This window comes from Galeopterus variegatus, unplaced genomic scaffold (assembly GCF_000696425.1).
Source record: "Galeopterus variegatus unplaced genomic scaffold, G_variegatus-3.0.2 Scaffold359, whole genome shotgun sequence".
NCBI classification, from domain to species: domain Eukaryota; kingdom Metazoa; phylum Chordata; class Mammalia; order Dermoptera; family Cynocephalidae; genus Galeopterus; species Galeopterus variegatus.
Window position 1 is genome coordinate 579,791 of NW_007726470.1, and position 20,284 is coordinate 600,074.

The 20,284-nt window shown below is 39.9% G+C and overlaps 1 long non-coding RNA gene across 1 annotated transcript; it reads right to left on the reverse strand.

The window, feature by feature from the left end:
- Positions 1–12,643: 12,643 nt before the first annotated feature.
- On the reverse strand, positions 12,644–20,070 carry LOC103586653. Its single transcript, XR_550167.1, has 2 exons — positions 19,948–20,070; positions 12,644–12,839 (listed from the first exon to the last, which is right to left on the reverse strand). It is a non-coding gene; the product is annotated as an uncharacterized LOC103586653 (long non-coding RNA).
- Between the last annotated feature and the right edge of the window lie 214 nt (positions 20,071–20,284).

Here is a 20,284-nt window from a genome sequence, read left to right on the forward strand (position 1 = left end):
TTTTGCTTTGCCTTGTTGGACTTAGAGTCTGCTTGTACCCCAACGTATATTTTCTCCTTTTCAAAACAAGCTGGAGCCTAGAGTTGATTGACTCCAGAGACTTTTTTGTCTTCTTTGCGGCCACTATCTCCCTGCCTTAGGTGCAGGATGGCCCCCGACCAAAAGCAGCCACCAAGATGGCCGGGGAACGAGAAAGGAAGGCGTTCCCACAATGCTAGAATCTGTTTTTCTACAATAAATACTTGAGAAGGGAGAAGCACTTGGTAGACTGACACAAGATGTTTCTGTAATGAGGCTTACTCATATCTGTTACAAAGAAACTCATGATTTTGAAAATGTCAAAATGTCAGAATTTGTTTATAAAGCATTGCTTTTGGAAGGATGATTGCATAATGCAACCAATTATGAAATAAAATTTTCTACCTGGTAAAATGTTTTCTTGTTTCCCCTTCCTGTTCTGCCTCATCAGAAGGAATGGAACAACAGAGGTGTTATTTAGCAACGCATCACTTCATTAGCACAAAGTACATGACTTTCTTTTCTTATAGGAAGTCTTGACAAGTCCCATCTCCACCTCCCTCCAGCATTTTCCTTTTGGATTGGATCTATTCTCACGTAGTACCTGGGTTTGCTTTTAGTGTGTCTTGTTTTCCTTTCCTAGAGCTATTTTGTCTCTCCAGTTAGATGATAAGCTCTCTCAGGATTGGTTTTCTTGATTTTCCATAAAACCACCTTTGCTCTTTGTACAGTGGAGTGTCAAAATAGGCATTCAATAAATTTAATTATTATTGGGTTTTATTTCTTCTAGTGAGACAGAAATGGGGTTGCTCCTCTGTTTCTCTCCTTGATTCTTTGGGTTTCTTTAAAACCACATTCCCAAACACAGCACAGCTGAAATAACAGCACCAGCTTGCAGTTTTACAGTACTATGTACTTCTCAAAGTGTTTTCACATCTCTTATCTCATTTATTTCTCGCCAAAATCCTATGAGGTAAGAAGAGCAGATATGGTTCATCTTATTTGATAGATGGTAAAACAGAGGAAGAGAGAGGTTAAGTGACTTGCCCAGTCTCTCACCACTCCAGTACATCTGCCAGAATTATCTTCCTCAAAATAAATATAAACATGTCATTCCCCTGCATAAAATCATCAACAGGACTCTGGCTGTCTACAGGGTAAAGTGCAAACTCCTTAGCAGAGCATGAAAGTCCCTTCACAGCCTGGCCCCTGCTCCTGGGCAGCTTCATCTCCTGCTGCTTCACTCGGTGCTCTCCACTCCCCCAACCCCACAGAACTCCCCCAGCGCCCCCGCATCATCAGCTCTCAAGACTGCATGCCTCTGGACACGTGGCTGCTTCTGCCTGGAATGCCCTTGTGGGTTTAAACCTCTCACCACCACCTTCCAACCTCAGAACTTCCTGTTCAGTCCCCTGCATGGACATCAAAGGAAACCTCCTGGACAGTCACAGTCTTGCTAATGGCTTCCCCTCTGCTGAGTAAGTTGGCCACTTACTACAAACCGCCAATCCCTACGCTTGTGCCTTTGATGCTCTTCCTTACCCTGCTCTGTATATTTTTCCCCATAGAATTTATTACCTTCTAATACACTATATGAATTGGGCTGGCCGATTAGCCCAGTTGGTTAGAAGGCGAAGTTAGAACACCAAGGCCAAGGGTTCAGATCCCTGTACCAGCCAGCCACCAATAATAATAATAATAATAAATATAAGGTTTAAAAATACCAAATACTATATGATCTGCTTATTTATGAAGCCTTCTTGTCTGTCTTCCTCTGCTAGAACAGAAGCCCCACAAGGGCAGGGAGCTTTGCTGTTTTTGCTCACTGGTGTATCCCAAACACCTGGAACAGTGTCTGATACTTAAGAAGTGCACAATACATTTAAAAAACATTAATTAAGCAGCCACTGTCCTGGCACTGAGGCTGCACAGATAACACACAATCCTTTGGTGTGGAGATACACAGTGTGTTAAGTGCAGCAAAAGAGGTATGCAGGGCAGGAGATGAGAACACAGATAAGAAGCAACTATGGAGACAGGGGCCCACAGGGTGCAGATGACAGCAGCAGACAGGGAAGGCTTAGGCTTCGTCCAGAGGGCGTGTGTAAAGAGAGACTTGACAACCATAGACACATCAGCCAAGGTCAGAAGGAGGTGGGCAGAATCTTTGCATTGGAGGAATCACAAGAAAATATTTTATAGCTTGATTAGGGTGCATATGGAGTAAGATAACCAGAGAAGTAATAACAGTTTATATCCATATAGAAAAAGGAGACCAGGGCCAGCCCGTGTCTCACTTGGGAGAGTGTGGTGCTGATAATACTAAAGCCACGGGTTCGGATCCGACCAGTTAGCTCACTTGGGAGAGCATGGTGCTGACAACGCCAGTCAAGGGTTAAGATCCCCTTACTGGTCATCTTTTTAAGAAAAAAAAAAAGGAGACAGAGCTCCTGAGCAGAAGGAACCATGTCTTCACCTCAGATTCAGATGTAACTGGGTTGCTTCTACCTCCAAAACAACTGTGCTTCAGAACACCCTTTCTTTGTAATTAAAAACTGCCAGAAATGATTAATTCTGATATTAATAGTTTAGAGAGGAAAACAGTCTGGAGTCAGAACATTTCACCTTGATCCCCTGAGACTTTAGAAGAAAATCCTAGAGCTAGGCCTCTCTTGAAATATTAATCCCTCTCATTCATGGAGCTCTGGATCAGCAGAAATTCAATATGTATTCCTTTACTGAAGCCCTTTCTTTTGCCCTTTTTTAGTTTGAAAAGAATTTTCAGGGCCGGCCCCTGTGGCACACTCGGGAGAGTGCAATGCTGGGAGCACTGCGGTGCTCCCGCCGCGGGTTCGGATCCTATATAGGGATGGCCGGTGCGCTCACTGGCTGAGCGCGGTGTGGGAGACACCAAGCCAAGGGTTGCGATCCCCTTACCGGTCACAAAAAAGACAAAAAAAAAAGAAAAAGAAAAGAATTTTCATAGAGATACATCTAGCTGGAGATGAATTGTAGTATTTGGCTTAATTTTAAAAGAGTAATATTTTTATTTGATTGGCTCAATGTTTTTAAGCCATCTAATGAGTATTAAGCACTTTGCTGGGCCACTTTCTACAAAGACAACTAACTCAGGGTCGTGGCTGGTAGGGAGAGGCAAACATACATATAAGTGTAATATGTTATACAGAGAAGTATGGAAATATACATATGGTACAGATGGCAGACAAAGAAGGGAGTGCATTCTTCTGGGGAAAAAGGGAAAGGGTAGTGGCATAAAAGGTGTCCAAGAAGAGGTCATGCTTCCCCAGGCTACCGAGCTGGGACAGTAGGGGGCCAAGGGCCTAAGCCATGGAACAACTCCCTGACATCTGCAACCAGCCCAGGGACTACCACCGAGCTGCCAACAGAAGCACCTTGGGCTCCAAGGCCACAGAGGTGGGGGGCCGAGGGCTTCAGCCACATCCCCCTGACAAGTGCATCCAGCCCAACAACAACTGAGTCACCGTTGGAAGCCCCCTGGTCTCCCCTGCCAGAATGAGGGGGATGCCACTGGCCCTGACCACGCCTTCCCTCCTTCCTGCTCCTCCCAGCCTATTTCCCTCCCCCTTTCCCTCTACCCCTCCTCCCTGTCTGCTCTGCAATAACATCTTAAAATGTAAAAAAAAAAATAATACTAATAAAATTTTTAAAAATAAAAAAATAAATTAAACAAAAAAAAAGAGGTGATGCTTGATCTGAGTTTTGAAAGTTAGTGTGTGTTCATCAGTAGGCATTGGACATGAACATTCAAGGTAAATAGAGGAGCACAAAGACGTGAGGATCTGAAACAGGCTGGTGTGTTCAGAGAAGTACAAACAGCTCAGTATGGCTGGACCTGGGATGTGTGTAGGCGCTGAGACACCTGAGTGGTTTTTGTTTGTTTGTTTTGTTTTTATATATACCGTGGTAAGGAGTTGGGATTTTATTCAGTCAGCCAGTGTTTCTCAAACTGTGATCTAAAGAAAACCTGCATCAGACTCTTTCAGAACTTTCTTGTTAAAATGAAGATCCCTAATGATTCAGAATCTCAAAAAGAATGATGGGTGAGGTCAGAAAGAACAAGTATCTGCAAAGCTCTCCAGGTTATTCCTATGTGCAATAAAGTTTGAGTACTGCTGTTATAGGCAACAGGCAGCCATTCAAAGGTTTTAAAGAAAGGAGAAACAATCAGATTTGCTTTTACAAAGATTTTTTTCTTGGTAGTAGAATTACACAAGGTCCTAAACTCAGATGCTTAAAGGGACTAGGCATGTGACATAAATTAATAACATAGGCTGGGTGAAATAAAACAGGGAGTGGTAGGAACTGTGGCAAACCAAAGAGCACATACCCTGACTAAAGGGTGCAACCCTTGAGCAGCTTCAACTAATTGGTGACTAGTAGGAATTCCAATCCAGTGTTGTCAGACTATTCACTTTTTCACAATAAACTGGCCATCCATATTTTAAAATAAAATCTCCCAGTATTTAAACTGCAACTCTATCAGTAAGGTCCTTAGTTGTAAGGCACAGAAACTGATTCTGGGTGATAAAGTAGAAAAAACATTTAATAAAAAGACACCTGATGTATCTTTATTAAAACCACTTTGTAAAAACTGGTAAACATATGTATACCTTGTGTTCCAACAACTTCATTCCTAGACATATACCTAATTAAAAATAGGCATTTCCCCAAAAGACAAGTACTAGAATGTTCACGGCCGTGCTATGAATCTTACAAAAACTGGAAACTACCCAAATGCTCATTAACACTAGAAAGGATAACACAGTGTTATACATTTGCACAGTGGAATACACACAATCGGAATGAATGATCTACAACTACATGCAGCAATACTGATGATCTCACAAACACAATGTTAAGCCAAAGCCAGAAATAAGAATACATATTGTTTGATTCCATTTACTTTTAACACAAAACACGCAAAATTAATCCATGCTGTTAGAAATCATAATAGTGGTTACCCTTGGAGGGGAGTGTTATAATTAAATGGGAACACAATGGGGTTTTTTGAGGTTCTTGTAATACCGTCTCTTCTTTGGGATGCTGGATACAATGGTATGTTCAGTTTGTACAGATTCACTGGGCCATACATTTATGACAAAGTGCAGGAGTATACCTAGAGCATTCATTTTTAACACCCCCCCCCTTCTAGGTGACAAAATAATTTTCAGTAATAGTCATGAAATAAAACTAAAATAAAAGAATACCATAAAAGAAATGTGGAGAGCAAATGTTTTTAAGTTAAATTCCACATATACAACCATACATATATGTTTTAAAATAATTAACAATATGTAAAGAAAAAAATTTCTATTTTAAAGATATTCAAATTCAGTAAAATATGTTATGTATGAAGTAAAATTCGCATTTACCATATCAGAAATATTATAAGGCAGTTCACTCTCTGTTTAAATTTTAAACACAAATAAAAACATCAAGTAGTTACACAGATTGACAGAATCAGAGTCATTTAAGTTCTGTTTCGTCTTTACAGTCATGGTTATATCAGTTGTTTATTTCAAACCTCCTATTTAAACACATAAATATGTAGGACCATACGGGTCAGAGACACAAACTGTGCCAAAAGCAGCTCAAGAAATTCTAAACCTTTAAGACTGACTGTTGAAAATGTTCACATGTAGCTAAGCCCACACGTGTGTCAGGGCCCAACTGTATAACTGAGAGTTCTCCAAATTAACTTTCTTGCAGAATACCATGATTATTAATGGATAACAAATTTTAAATGTGCTGATTTGATTCTTGCATATACTCATATATATTTTTAAAAATTCAACAGTAACTGCACCAATGACCTAAACTTAACCATCAAAAGATTTTTTGTTTTTACAGGGACGACAATTTTAGCACTGACATTATTTAAAATTGACTGTATGTGGTGGTAACAAAAGGCAGACCAGACTTTCAATCAGCTTCATTATTGTTTTTATTTATTTTTTTATTATTTTTTTTCCTTTTTGTCTTTTTTACTGACCGGTAACGGAATCGCAACCCTCGGTGTCGCACCCGTACCAGGGACCAGCAATGGAATCGCAACCCTCGGTCTTGCGCCCGCACCACGCTCAGCCAGTGAGCGGGAACCGGTCTCCACATGGGATCCAAACCCTCAGCGGGAGCGCTGCCACGCTCCCAAGCGGCGCACTCTCCAGTGCGCCACTGGGCCGGCCCTCATTATTGTTTTTAAGTGACCTATAGACAATGCACCTCCTTATTATCTGTACCTGGGGCAAACCCTTCCCACTACCCCACTCTTGGTATGCTACCAGATAAGTGCGCTTCAATAAAAAAGTAAAAAGAAGAAAATTCCTTCGTCAGCTCACAAGATTTGGGGGCGAGCTGGATAAACAAGCTTGAGGCTGTTCTAGAAACAATAGCGCAAAATGCATGGCTCGCCAGGCCTGGTAAGAAAACCATCACTGCTGCTGCTGCCTTGGGGAGCAGAAGAGGAAACAACCACACCACTGCTGTCCCTGAAATGCAGAGGCCTTTGCCATCACCTTTTCCAAGCAAACAGATTTTGCATAGAGCTTTCTTCTTCAAGTTGTTCACTTCCAAATGTTAGTATCAAGTGGGTCTATCTAATTGGTGGAGGCTAGGTTAAATTTTGGGGAAATTGCTTTCTGGATTCCCTCAGGAGATCATAACAGAGGTGTTCAAAAAGTGCTAGGCAGCCAAAAAAAATTTTTGTAGACAAAATTCACTACAATCCATCTTTTAGCTGTTCAATAGCAACATATGTCTGTATTGTATACTTAATACCACCACAGGAACAATCACAATAAAATTCTCCCATCTACCATAATGCAAATATCACTCATGCAAATAAAGGGACACTCTTTGTCCAAGATAGAGACATTCTAGGGAGCTGGCCATTTAGCTCATGGGTTAGAGCGCATTGTTAGAATGCCAAGGTCAAGGGTTCAGATCCCCTTACCAGCCAGCTGACAAAACAAATAAACAAAACAACAACAAAAAAGGGAGACAATCTAAATAACAAACAAAAAAAGCTCATCCAAATACTTTTATGCAGCTTAAATTCTTAGCTCTCTGGATGATGTGCAGATTCTGACCCATTTCCTATAGGCCCAGTGATCTTAACACTGAAAGTTAAGGTAACTGATTCCAACACAGTTCACTGAATATGCAAAGGGGAAAGAACAGGAATGCAGTAACAACTCCAAGTGAGGGAGGAAGAGACTAGGAAACATGTGGGAGGCACAGAAAGTGTCAAACACTGTATTCTGGCAGAGAGCATGAGGACCACGTGCGTTGGTGGTGGTATAAGAAGATCTTGCTTAGCATGTCTAATAGCCCTGAGCTTTGCCTGCTGGAGGAATCCTCTTAGTCCATTATTATCCAAAGCCTCATCTGAGAAGGGGTTTAGAAAGAATGCCTTTCCTGGGGACCACAAAGAAACTTCATGGGCCACTTCTAGTAGGTGTGAGTTTAGGGACCTGCTATGGCCTTAGGCATTGCAAAACCAAAGCCCATTGCTAGACAAGTCTGGAGTTTCTTTGGCAATATACTTTTGGGAGACAATTTTCCATGGGTCTCTTGTATCTCTACATATCTTGCAAGCAGAATCACTGACTGTTCTTTGTTTCACACTATCTTTTCAAGGATGTTTATATAACAAATAGTCTAGGAAGATAGAGATAGCGTTTTCCTATGGAGAAAAAGGTAGGTGTGCTTACTGTGCATGATAAAATATTTGGGTTCCTTCTCTGTAATGCAAACCCCAGTGTTGTGCTAACACACATCTGGGTCCATCTACACAGGCCCCACAGGAATTGGGGGTAAGGTGAGCTGATGCAAACATGCTGATGTGCTCATGTGGCTTACTCTGCTGTGAGTTAAGTCCGTTGTCTCTGACCCGTGAATCTTATGTCTTCAGCTGAGAAACTATGGCAGGCTAACTTTAAGAAGCTTGCAAGTAGGGTAAAATCTCAGAGCTTTCACGTTCTTGACATTACCCACCTCAAAAATATGAAAGGCTTCCTTGCAGCCTCATGCAGAAGTAGCCATAGCCAAATCTTTTCTAGAGTCTTTAAGTCTTTTTTTCTTCTTACTAGACAATGTGTTCTGCATTCCCCTAGCCCTTAGATTAACCCTTTTTGAGGAAATTTGAAACAATAGGCTCTGTGGGAAGAGATCTTTAAGTTGGTCTTTATCAATGTATTTCTTTATTATGTATTTCTGGCTGAGAACTTCTAAAGGAAGAGTCTTCAGAAAGGCCTAAGGCTCTGTTTTTGTCCACTTGCTGCAGTCAGCCTTGCCAGTGTCAGCCCAGGGGGTATAAACTGGCTTTTCAACCTGAAGGGCTCCAGAGCATAGAGCTCTCAGTCAGTTGAGATTGGAGGCTACAAGCACAATGGCTCTCAGCCTAGCTGTATGTATACTATCCATCTTTGCTTACAAGGTAGTCAACTCTAGTCTGAATTTACTTCTACCTTTTGGAACTTTGCTGAAAGTGGCAAGAAGTAACCAGGATCTGTTAACATAAATTATATCTACCCTTTCCCCTAACAACAACATGGATTCTATTCAAAGAAACAAAAGGAGACAGTTTTCCATGGAGAATGTTTTGACATCATATAACAAGGGTCATGCTCTTTCTAGCTTATGAAATCTGTGTCCTCATTGTCTAAGCCATACTTCTTTCATTATGCCAACGCAATATTTTAGGTTTTATTACTTGAAGCACTCCACTGCTGGTACCAAATCTGTTCTATTAGGTTGGCTGAAACTAACAAAATAAAATCAACATATAGTGGCTTAGACAAATAAGGAGTATTTTCCTTGCAAAAGTAGAAATCTAGAGGTAAATTCTTTGGGGATGAAAGGGTGGTTCCCTAATGAACCAGGACCCAGGTTTCTTTTAGCTTTCAACTCCATCCCCTTACCTTGTGGAATTCATTTTCAGCTTGTTGCCTTGAGGTTGAAAAATGGCTGTCCCACCTCCAACTTTGCATCTACATCCACGGTAGAAACAAGGGAAAAGGCAAAAGGATAAAGGCTCCTGCAAGTTAAGTTAGCCTCCATTTAAAGAACTTTGCAGAAAGTCCCATATAGTAATTTCCTGTCAGCTTATCAGCAAAAGATGCCACATCCCCACTCTCAACTGTAGAAAAGGCTGGGAAATGTAATTCTTTTAGTTAGGCAAGATGCCACCCTGAACAAAAGCAGGGTTCTGCTAGTAAAGTAAAAGGAGAGAACATATATTGGATAAGTTGCCAGCAGTGCCTGCTACAGCAATTAATTGAAATTTTAAAAAAATGTTATACAGGGGCCGGCCCGGTGGTGCACTCAGCAGAGTGCGGCGCTTGGCAGTGCGGCGGCGCTCCCGCCGAGGGTTCGGATCCTATATAGAGACGGTCAGCTCACTGGTTGAGCGCGGTGCGGGTGCGACACCAAGTGGCCCGGTGGCACACTCAGCAGAGTGCAGCGCTTGGCAGTGCGGCGGCGCTCCCGCCGAGGGTTCGGATCCTATATAGAGACGGTCAGCTCGGCCCGGTGGTGCACTCAGCAGAGTGCGGCGCTTGGCAGTGCGGCGGCGCTCCCGCCGAGGGTTCGGATCCTATATAGAGACGGTCAGCTCACTGGTTGAGCGCGGTGCGGGTGCGACACCAAGGGTTGCGATCCCATTACCAGTCACGAAAAAAGACAAAAAGGAAAAAAAAATGTTATACAGGACAAATAAAATATATCTTTAGGCTATGACTGTTCTGAAGGTCTTCTGAGCACAGTCTCAGAGAATGAGCAGTAGCAAGACGGTGAAAGTGGAAGTAGGGGGAACAGTTAGGAGAAGACTCCAACAGTTCAGACTAGATGAGGAGGGTCTGAACACTAGTGAGAATGAAAAGGATAGTACTGCTCAGTGTTAAGAAAAATGGTCCCTCCCTACTCCTCACGTCTCCTTCCAGTGGAGGGAGCTTTACCGAGTGTCCATTTTGACCTTCAGGTCTCTCCATATATTTATCTCACACTGCCCAGCGGCGAAGTAGAGTGATTTATCAAGTTGGTACATGTGGGCAGAGTAATGAGGGAGGCTCATTGAAGGTTTGCCATTTTCCACTAGGGAGGGGCCTTCCGTGAAGACCAGCCTTGTGCTGGGAACTGGAGGTTTACCTGGCTCTGCAGAGCGGGGAGTCAGCCTGGCTCTGCCTTTTTTTTCTTCTTGGGCAAGCTGGCCACAGAGAACATGAGGTCTGTGCTCCTCCAAGGTGTGAGTCTTTCCGTACCAGAGGTTTCCCTATCTAGCCTTTCTAGATTCTGGGATTGAGGATTATTGGCATATATCATTAACAGGTCAAAAGCCATAGCATATAACCTAGCCTCTATCCATAATGAAGATGCTATTTGTCCCCCATCAGCCTCTCCTGTGCACTTTTTTATTGCTTTTTAAAAAGAATTGCATTGACATAATTCACTTGCCACACAATTTACTCATTTAAAGTTTACAATGCAATGGTTTTCAGGATATTCACACAGTTTGCAACCATGTCCACAATCAGTTTGAGAACATTTTCATCTCTCCATAAAGAAACCTCTTACCCTTTTGTCATCACTCCCCATTCTTGTCCCTCAGACATTTCCCCACCATTTCTGTCAAATGGGATCAAACACTATGTGTTGTTTCTGGCTTTTGCCACTTAGCATAATATTTTTAAGTTTCATTCATGTTGTAGCATGCACCAGTCCTTCATTCCTTTTTATTGTCAAATAATATTCCCTTGTAAAAATATACCACATTTTGTTTATCCACTCATCAGGTGATGGACATTGGGCTATTATAAACGTTTTGGCTATTATGAATAATGCTGCTATGGACATTCATGTACGTGTTTTTGCATGGACATATATTTTCAATTCTCTTGGATATATACCTAGGAGTGGAATTGCTGGGTCATACAACTCTATGTTTAGCCTTTTGAAAAACTGCCAGACTGTTTTCCAAAGTGGCTGCACCATTTTACATTCCCCCCATTGGGGTAAAGGGTCCCAAATTCTCCACATCTTCATCAGCACTTTCTATCATCTGTCTTTTTTATTAGAGCCACTCTAGAGGGAATGAAGTGGTATCTCACTGTGATTTTTCATTTGTATTTCCCTGCTGGCTAATGAATGCCCTTTTTATTTATTTTATTTATTTATTTTTTTCCTTTTTGTCTTTTTTCGTGACCGGTAATGGGATCGCAACCCTCGGTGTCGCCCTTTTTATTTATTTTATTTATTTATTTTTTTCCTTTTTGTCTTTTTTCGTGACCGGTAATGGGATCGCAACCCTCGGTGTCGCCCTTTTTATTTATTTTATTTATTTATTTTTTTCCTTTTTGTCTTTTTTCGTGACCGGTAATGGGATCGCAACCCTCGGTGTCGCGCCCGCACCGCGCTCAACCAGTGAGCAGACCGGTCTCTATATGGGATCCGAACCCTCGGTGGGAGGGCTGCTGCACTCCAAGCGCCGCACTCTACTGAGTGCGCCACCGGGCCAGCCCTGAATGCCCTTTTTATTTTGGCCTGGATAATGGTTTCATGTATGTTGTTCACTGTTATAACTCATCAACGTGTACACTTACTATTTGTGCATTTTTCTGAACATAAGTTATACTTAAATACAAAAGTTTATTTTAAAAGTACATATTCTACATTAAATAAAGAATTCTTACAATGTTGAAAATAAAATCACCAGCAACAAAAAAGAAGAGACAGGAGCAGCAGCTAGACACACATGGATAGAAATCTTTGCTTACTGATGCTCTGTGTCTCCTGGAGCTGCCTAACTCTTCTGAGCCTTTGTTGCTTCATCTTTAAGTAAAATAATAATAATATTTCACAGGATTGTGGTTAGTATGGCTCACATAGGATGAAGTTCAAAATAATAAGATTTTCCTCCTAAAACATAAAAATTAACAGCTCATAAAACTACTCTTGCATTTGCACTGTTTGCAGTTGGTAAGCCTCTTGATTAGTGCATTAACTTTTTTCTCTCTGGTATAACATGCCTTCCTGAAGTCATTTTAAAAACAAATCATGAACGTGTCTTCCTTGGATTCAACAGATGTATGAATGTTTCAATAACTGGCTATGTCACATGAAGGTAAGAGGTTAACCTTATGAATTTTCTCTTACTACAAAAACTAATAGGAAGATTAACGCTTTCTAATAGTCAAAGGGTTCGAGATTTAAGATACTGCATTAGTTCTACTGTTGGATCTACAGCTCAGGTGCAATATATTTTAGAAAGGCACCAAGCAACTGGTTTAAACATTATTTGTTTCACCTGTAAAGCCACTATAATCATATGTTGCATCAGTAGTATAAAATTTAATTATTGGCTATAATTCCCTGAGATCCTAAGATGATAGTAGCTTTGTAAATTCAGTGTTACATCACAACAGCTTAGAGATTCCAAGGTTCCCACCATAAGTAGCATTATAAAAATTTAACTTGCATTTACATAAACCTTTTATTTACAAAATTACAACTTTAGATTTCAAACTTTTCTCTGTTTCAATCAAGATTAGGTTCATCTGTGTTAAGAGAAAACCAAAATAATAGTGCATTAAATAAGATGGAGGTTTATTTTTCTCTTATGTAAACACAAGTCTAAAGGTAGGCAGTCACTTGCTGGTACCACATCTTCCTGATGTCATCAGCGATATGGGCTCCTTCCATCTTTCCTCTACACCATCATGGCTTAAATCTTCCAGGCCATGTCTTGGTTTTAGTTTGGTTGCTGCAGCTACCACGTCAAGTTCCTGTTTTAGGCAGCAAAAAGGAGGAAGGGGCAAAGACAAGAGAGTCAGCTTTCAGGCTGTTAGCTCCTTTTAAAGAGCTTTCCCAGAAGGCCCTCTCAAAATTTTCATTTACATCTCATATGGCTATAATAAAACTGATAAATTTGGTTTTATAGCAGGGCACATTGCTACACCTACACCTACACCTTTGTTCTGCTACTAAGGAATAAGAGGATGGGTATCAGGTTGACAAGTTGCAGTCTTTGACACAATTTTACAAATTCTTTACCATGTCTTTCTAGAATGTTGTATCATTCATTTTTATTCAAAATTAAAATTTGTTATTCAAAATCAAAATTTAAAGCAATTACCATAGATTTGTTACAGATCTATTTAGTGAGTTAACTTTTAGGATATAATTCATGAATACAACAAATACTTATTCCATCTTCTTTGTATTGGGCACTTTGATAAGGGATGGGATACAATAATGACACATCCCCCACCTTTTAAGAGCTCACAATTCATTGATTCAGTAAATATATGATGTACTAATTATTATAAGTGATGCCCATTTGAAATTGGTTACCCTCTATATATAGCATTAGTACTAAGGTAATCCACTACATGTACCATTTTAACATAAAAACATACTTTTATTTATCACATGAATAATTTTACAGTTTTGAGATGCCTGATACAGACTTGAAGACAAATTTTAGATATCGGTAGCATACAAAACATTCTCTTTGCAAAAAATCCAAGTTTTGGTCCAATAATAAAATTTCAAGTCAATATATTAATATGGCCTTTGCAAATAGAATAAAAAATATGGCTAAACCCAGGTTTCCCAGAAATTTAGTCAGAAAGAACAAGAGAATAACAGAAAAGAGACAAATTTAACAATACACATAAATATTTGGTTGTATTTTTCAGGTAAAAAATCAGCTAAAGGAATTTTGTCTTGCAGAAGATTGGGACTTTGTTCAACTTCCTGGTAATTCCTTTTTGGAAAGTTCCCAGGCTTATTTTTAAGAAACTCTAAAAAATATGATACAATAACAACAGGTTGCTATCATGGTGGTATAAATGGTAACTCTTATTTTATTACCTTTAACACACTAGTGACCTATGTTTTGGGCATATGATCAAGTTGAAATTGCCCAGCTCTAATTTCAACTGGCTCCAAATTTCTTTATTGGAAACATTTAAAACTTTTCATGCCATATACAGTAGAACAGACAATATTTCTTTGACTTCTTGCCTGAGTTAAGGGAGATTTAAGCAAAAAAGAAAAAAAAATTGACCACAGAACGTTCATTCTATTTTATAAAAACAAAGCTTAAAATTTTTTGATTCATTGAAGAATCAATTTGACCTCTGATATCATCAGAAACGAACACAAAGCATAAGAATACGGAATATACATCTTTCCCTATGGGTTGGCCCCTATGTCCCACTCGGGAGTGGTTCCCCTACCCAGAAGCTATTTAGAATGGAACCCAATTACCTGAGTTCTGAGAATTCAGACAAAAGTTTAGAAAAACAGATTTCAGGCTGGGGCACATAGCATTCTTATCCCCATTCAAGATGTATCCCTTAATTTTGTTCTCTCTGGTTTCCCAGGTTCCTAGCACAGTGCCCGGCACATAACAGAGAATTTTTGGGTGAATGAATAAAAGTTTAAAATATCAGATAATTTTGTTCATATCCTTTCACCACCTCCCTTTCAAGAATTTCCCTGGAACGAATGTTCTTTTACTTCAGAAGAACCATAGAATGAAGAAAAATACTAAAAAGGAGAAGGCTTTTAAATATTCAGTGAAATAGTATATGTATTTTTCAGTTTGTATTCCTAGAACTTTGCAATAATAAGGTCTTTGGGGGAGAAGCTCAGGGATTATTCCTTCACTGCCAACAGATATTTCATGACTGTCTGCTTGTTGCTTTCATGCAAGAATAAATCCTTCTAAGTTCAGTCCAGTCAGATGTTTGTGTCCTCCCCCCATCTACTTTTTTTTTTTTTTTTTTTTTTTTTTTTTTTTTCCCGGGATTTTTTTAATTTTTTTTTTTTTGGGGGATTTTTTTTTTTCTAGAACTTTGCAATAATAAGGTCTTTGGGGGAGAAGCTCAGGGATTATTCCTTCACTGCCAACAGATATTTCATGACTGTCTGCTTGTTGCTTTCATGCAAGAATAAATCCTTCTAAGTTCAGTCCAGTCAGATGTTTGTGTCCCCCCCCCATCTTCTTTTTTTTTTTTTTTTTTTTTTGCTGTACCTGGCATTTTTTAAATCTGTTTTTTTTTAGAGGAATTTATTTTTTAATGGAAACATATTGATTGTACATATTCATGGGGTGCCATTATATTTCAATACATGTATACAATGTGTGATGGTCAAATGAAGGTAGTTAGCATGTTTATCATTGCAAAAATGTATCATCTTTTTGTGATGAGAACATTTGAGCTCCTCTCTTCTAGCCTGGCATTTTTATATTGAGGTATAATTATGATATCAATAAACTTCAGATTTTTTTAAGTGTACAATAAATTATATATGTATTATACACAACCGTGACACAATTACAGTCAAAATAATGAACATATCCATAACCCTCCAAAGTTTTCTCATGCCCTTCTGCAAACCATCGCTCCCTCCTCCTTGCCCAGTTCCTCTCCCTCAGGCAACAACCCTACAGTGCTGCCACTAGCAATTAGTTTGTATTTTCTACAGTTTTATATAAATGGAATCATACAGTGTGTCTAGCTTCTTCAGTGCAGCAGAATTATTTTGAGATTCATTCATGTTATTACATGTATCAATAGACCACCCTTTTTTTTTACTGCAGAGTTGATACATAACAACTTGTTTATGTATTCCATGCACCTGTTGATGAACATTTGGGTTGTTTCTCCTTTTTTTAGCTGTTAAAAATAAAGCTTCTGCCTTTTTGAAAAATAGCTTCTCTAAAAGCTAAACATAAAGTTAGCATACGACCCAGCAATTCCACTGTTAGGTACATACCCAAGAGAAATATTAACATATGTACACACAAAATCTTGTGCACAAATGTTAGAAGCATTATTCATAATAGCCAAAAAATGGAAACAACCCAAATGTCCAGCAGCTGATGAGTGGATAAATAAAATGTGGCATATCCGTCACAATGGAATATTAACAAGCAATTGGAAAGAAGGACTGATACATGCTATAACATAGATAAGCCTTGAAAACATTATGCTGAATGAAAGAAGCCAGACATAGAGGGCCATATATTTTATAATTCAACTTATATGAAATGTCCAGAAAAGGCAAATTCATAGCTATAGAAAACGTAGTGGTTGCCACGGGCTTGGGGGGGCGGGTTAAGGGAAGGGGAGTGATTGCTAATGGGTACACAGTTTCTTTTTGGGGTGACGACAACATTCTAAAATTAGATGTGGTGATGTTTGCACAACTCTGTGAAAATATCTAAAAACTACTGAATTGTATACTTTAAAAGGGTGATTTTTATGATATGGAATTTTAATTCAGTAAAGCTATTATTTTTAAAAGCTGCAATGAACATTCATGTACACAGCTTTGTATGAAAATACACTTCCATTTCTCTCGGATAAATAACTTAGTAGTAGAATGGCTGGGTCATATGATAGTGTATGTTGGACTTTTTAAGAAACTGCCACTCTTGGTCAAAGTGACTGTACCATTTTACATTTTCTAGCATCAGTATATGAGAGATCCAGTACCCACACATACCCACCAACACTTGGTGTGGCCATTCTTTTAATTTTAGACATTCTAGTAGGTATGTAGAGCTGATTATAGTAGTAATTCACATTTCCCTAATGATTAATGATATTGGTTTCTTCCCTTGTGCTGATTGGATATCTGTACACATTCTTTGGTGAAATTTAAATCTTTTGCCCACTTTTTAATTGGGTTGCTTGTTTTCTTATTACTGAGTGTTGAAAGTTTGGGGTTTTTTTTGTTTGTTTGTTTTGTTTTTTTGTGTGACCAGTAAGGGGATCACAACCCTTGGCTTGGCGTCGCCCACACCGCGCTCAGCCAGTGAGCACACCGGCCATCCCTATATAGGATCTGAACCTGCGGCGGGATTTTTTTTGTTTGTTTGTTTTGTTTTTTTGTGTGACCAGTAAGGGGATCGCAACCCTTGGCTTGGCGTCGCCCGCACCGCGCTCAGCCAGTGAGCACACCGGCCATCCCTATATAGGATCTGAACCTGCGGCGGGAGCACCGCTGCACCCAAGTGCCGCACTCTCCCGAGTGTGCCACGGGGCCAGTCCGAAAGTTTTTTTTAATACATTCTGGAAACAAGTCCTTTTCAGATATGTGGTTTGCCAATATTTTCTCCCAGTCTACTTCTTCATTTTCTTAGCAGTGTCTTTCAAAGAGCAGAAGTTCTTAATTCTGATGACATCCAATTTACCAGTTTTTTAATTCACAGATCATGCTTTCAGAGATGTAGAGTCATGTGTCACTTAAGAATAGGGATACGTTCTGAGAAATGCGTTGTTAGGCAATTTCATCCTTCTGCCAATATCATAGAGTACACTTACACAAACATACATGGTAGAGCCTACTACACACCTAGGCTATATAATATAGCCATTATAATCTTAAAGGACCACTGACTGAGACATCATTATGAGGTGCATGACTATCTCTAAAAATTTTTACCTAACCCCAGGTCATGAAATTTTTCTTCTGTGTTTTTCCCTAGAAGTTTAACAGTTTTAGATTTTACATTTAGGTCTAAAATCCATTTTAAGTTAATTTTTCCATATGGTACAAAGTATAGACTGTTTAACTTTTCTCACATATGGATATCCAATTGATGAAAACTACATTGCCTTTCCATCTTGGTCAAAAATTAATTGACCGTATATTTATGAGTCTATCTCTAGGCTCTGTATTCTGTTCCTTTGACCTATTTGTCTGTCTTGATGCCAATACCACACTGTCTTGATTACCATTACCATTTTACATTCCTACCAGCAATTTATTAGAGCTCCAGTTGCTCAATATCCTTGTTAGCACTTGCAATTGCCAGTTAAAAAAATCTGTTTTAGCTATTATAATAAGTGCTAGTGGTATCTCAAAATGATTTGAATTTGTGCTAAAATTGGGTATTTTTTACTACTGAGTTTCCCATTATTTTTTCTTAATCTAATTTTCCTTAGTTTCCTAAACAAAAACAATAAGAATCTTAGGTGTGTATCAAAGCCTCTATATTAGTCAGTTTGGGTGCTTATAACAAAATACTTGGAACTGTATTTTATAAAGAAAATAAAATTTATTGCTTACAATTTCAGAGGCTGGGAAGTCCAAAGTCCAGGAAATACATTTGGTGAAGGCCTTGGTAGTGGCAACAGTGACTAGAGGTCTCACATGGCAGAAAATGGTGGAGAAGAGAGAGACTCTCATGTGCTCTCCTTTTAAAGCCCTCAGAATCACACTCCTGATCACCATTATTTATTCATTCACTACCAAATGGTCCTACAATCTAATCCCCTCTTGGAGGGCCCACTTTTCAATTACCATTATAGGATTTCCCACCCTCAACAGTTACAGTGGGAACTAAGCTTCTAATATATGGACCTTGGGGGACACAATTCAGTCAATCAACAGCAGCCTCCTCATGTTTTCTTGCACTTTCAGATAAGAAGGAAGCTTGCAATTACTGCAAGTAGATAGTTTGCCCCAGAATATTAGAAGGCATTGGCTTGAGTTCAGGCCTAAACTCTGGAGTCACCTTGACTTCCTCTCACACCCCATATCTGATCTGTCAGTAAATAGTATCAGTTTTATCATTAAAACACCCAAAATTCAATCAATTATTCACCACCTCTTGCCTGGCTATCTGCAATACCTTCCTAACTGGTCTCCCTACTTTGGCCCTTAGCCAACTTAAGTCAATTTGCAACACACCTGTAAGTGATCTTTTACCAGACCATTCCTTCACTCAAAAAAGTTAAGTTTGATCTCCACTCTTCTGCTCAAAACCTGTTGGAGGTTTCTCAATGCATTAACAGTCAAAGCCAAGATTGTTACTATGGCCTATAAGATCGCATCTGAACTGGCCACGCTATCTCATCTCCTATTTCTCCCCTCTTACTCAAATCCAGCCCACAAGCCTCCTTCCCCTGCTGTTCTGCATGAAAAGCTTTCTCCTCAGATTTCTTCATTGATACTCTCCTCATTTCCTTCAAGTCCCAAAATCATTTGAGCTGTTTTCTTCGGTCACTCCATCTAAAAAGGCACGTACACGCACTCACACACCATCCTTTTTCTCTGTTTTTGTCTTCTTAGTAGTGCTGCTTAACATGTTCCATACAGTAATTATTTAATAATAGCTTACACATACAGCGCTCACCATGTTCTAAGTGCTTTATATATTAATTTAGTTAATACTCATGACAACACTATGAGGTAAGTATTTAACGATTTTTGTTATTCCAAGAGGAAACAGAAACCCAGAGATTAAGCAATTGCCCCAAAAAACACGTCCATGCTCACCATGTTCTAAGTGCTTTATATATTAATTTAGTTAATACTCATGACAACACTATGAGGTAAGTATTTAACGATTCTTGTTATTCCAAGAGGAAACAGAAACCCAGAGATTAAGCAATTGCCCCAAAAAACACGTCCATCCAACAGTGCAGCCAGGAATCCATCCCAAGGATCTGACTCTGGAGTCCATGCACCGTAAAACACGATGCCATCCAGGACTGCTTTTCTAATTACTTTTTTTTTTAAAGATGACCGGTAAGGGGATCTTAACCCTTGACTTGGTGTTGTCAGCACCACTCTCCCAAGTGAGCTAACCGGCCATCCCTATATGGGATCCGAACTCGTAGCCTTGGTGTTGTCAGCACCACACTCTCCCAAGTGAGCCACGGGCCGACCCCTCTAATTACTTTTTAATGTTGATGTTCTGTGTACCCCACTGCAAAGTAAGCCGCGTGCAGGAGCTACCTTTGAAAACTACTGTTATCCCCAGCGCAGGGAACCCTGTCTGCCAGCAGGTTCCTCAATAAAGGCTGAAAAGTGAGCTTAATCATAACAAGAAAAACAAAATTGTCGGGGTCAGCAGCAAAAGCATACCTGGCGGGCCCTTTCGGGATTACCAAGAGCGGGCTGGGCTGGGTGGTGTGTACAGGAAGGAAGGCCCCACAGTTGCTCGGAGCAACGCTCATGCTTTCGGAAGTGCGCCTAAGAGAGTGGCAAGCAGAAGGGCGCAAGGCTAGAAAACAACTGCTCTGAGCATGAGTAATTTTCGCTGAAGGAACGGACTGAAAGTATCAGGGGCAAGGTGGATTCAGGAAGGTGAGAGCTCTGGAGAGATAATAGGACACTCAGCGACATGATCTCAGAACTAGAAGCCGCGAAAGGACTCGCAGGGAGGTTGCCCGGGAGGCCCCGCCCACGAGACCCCTCACCC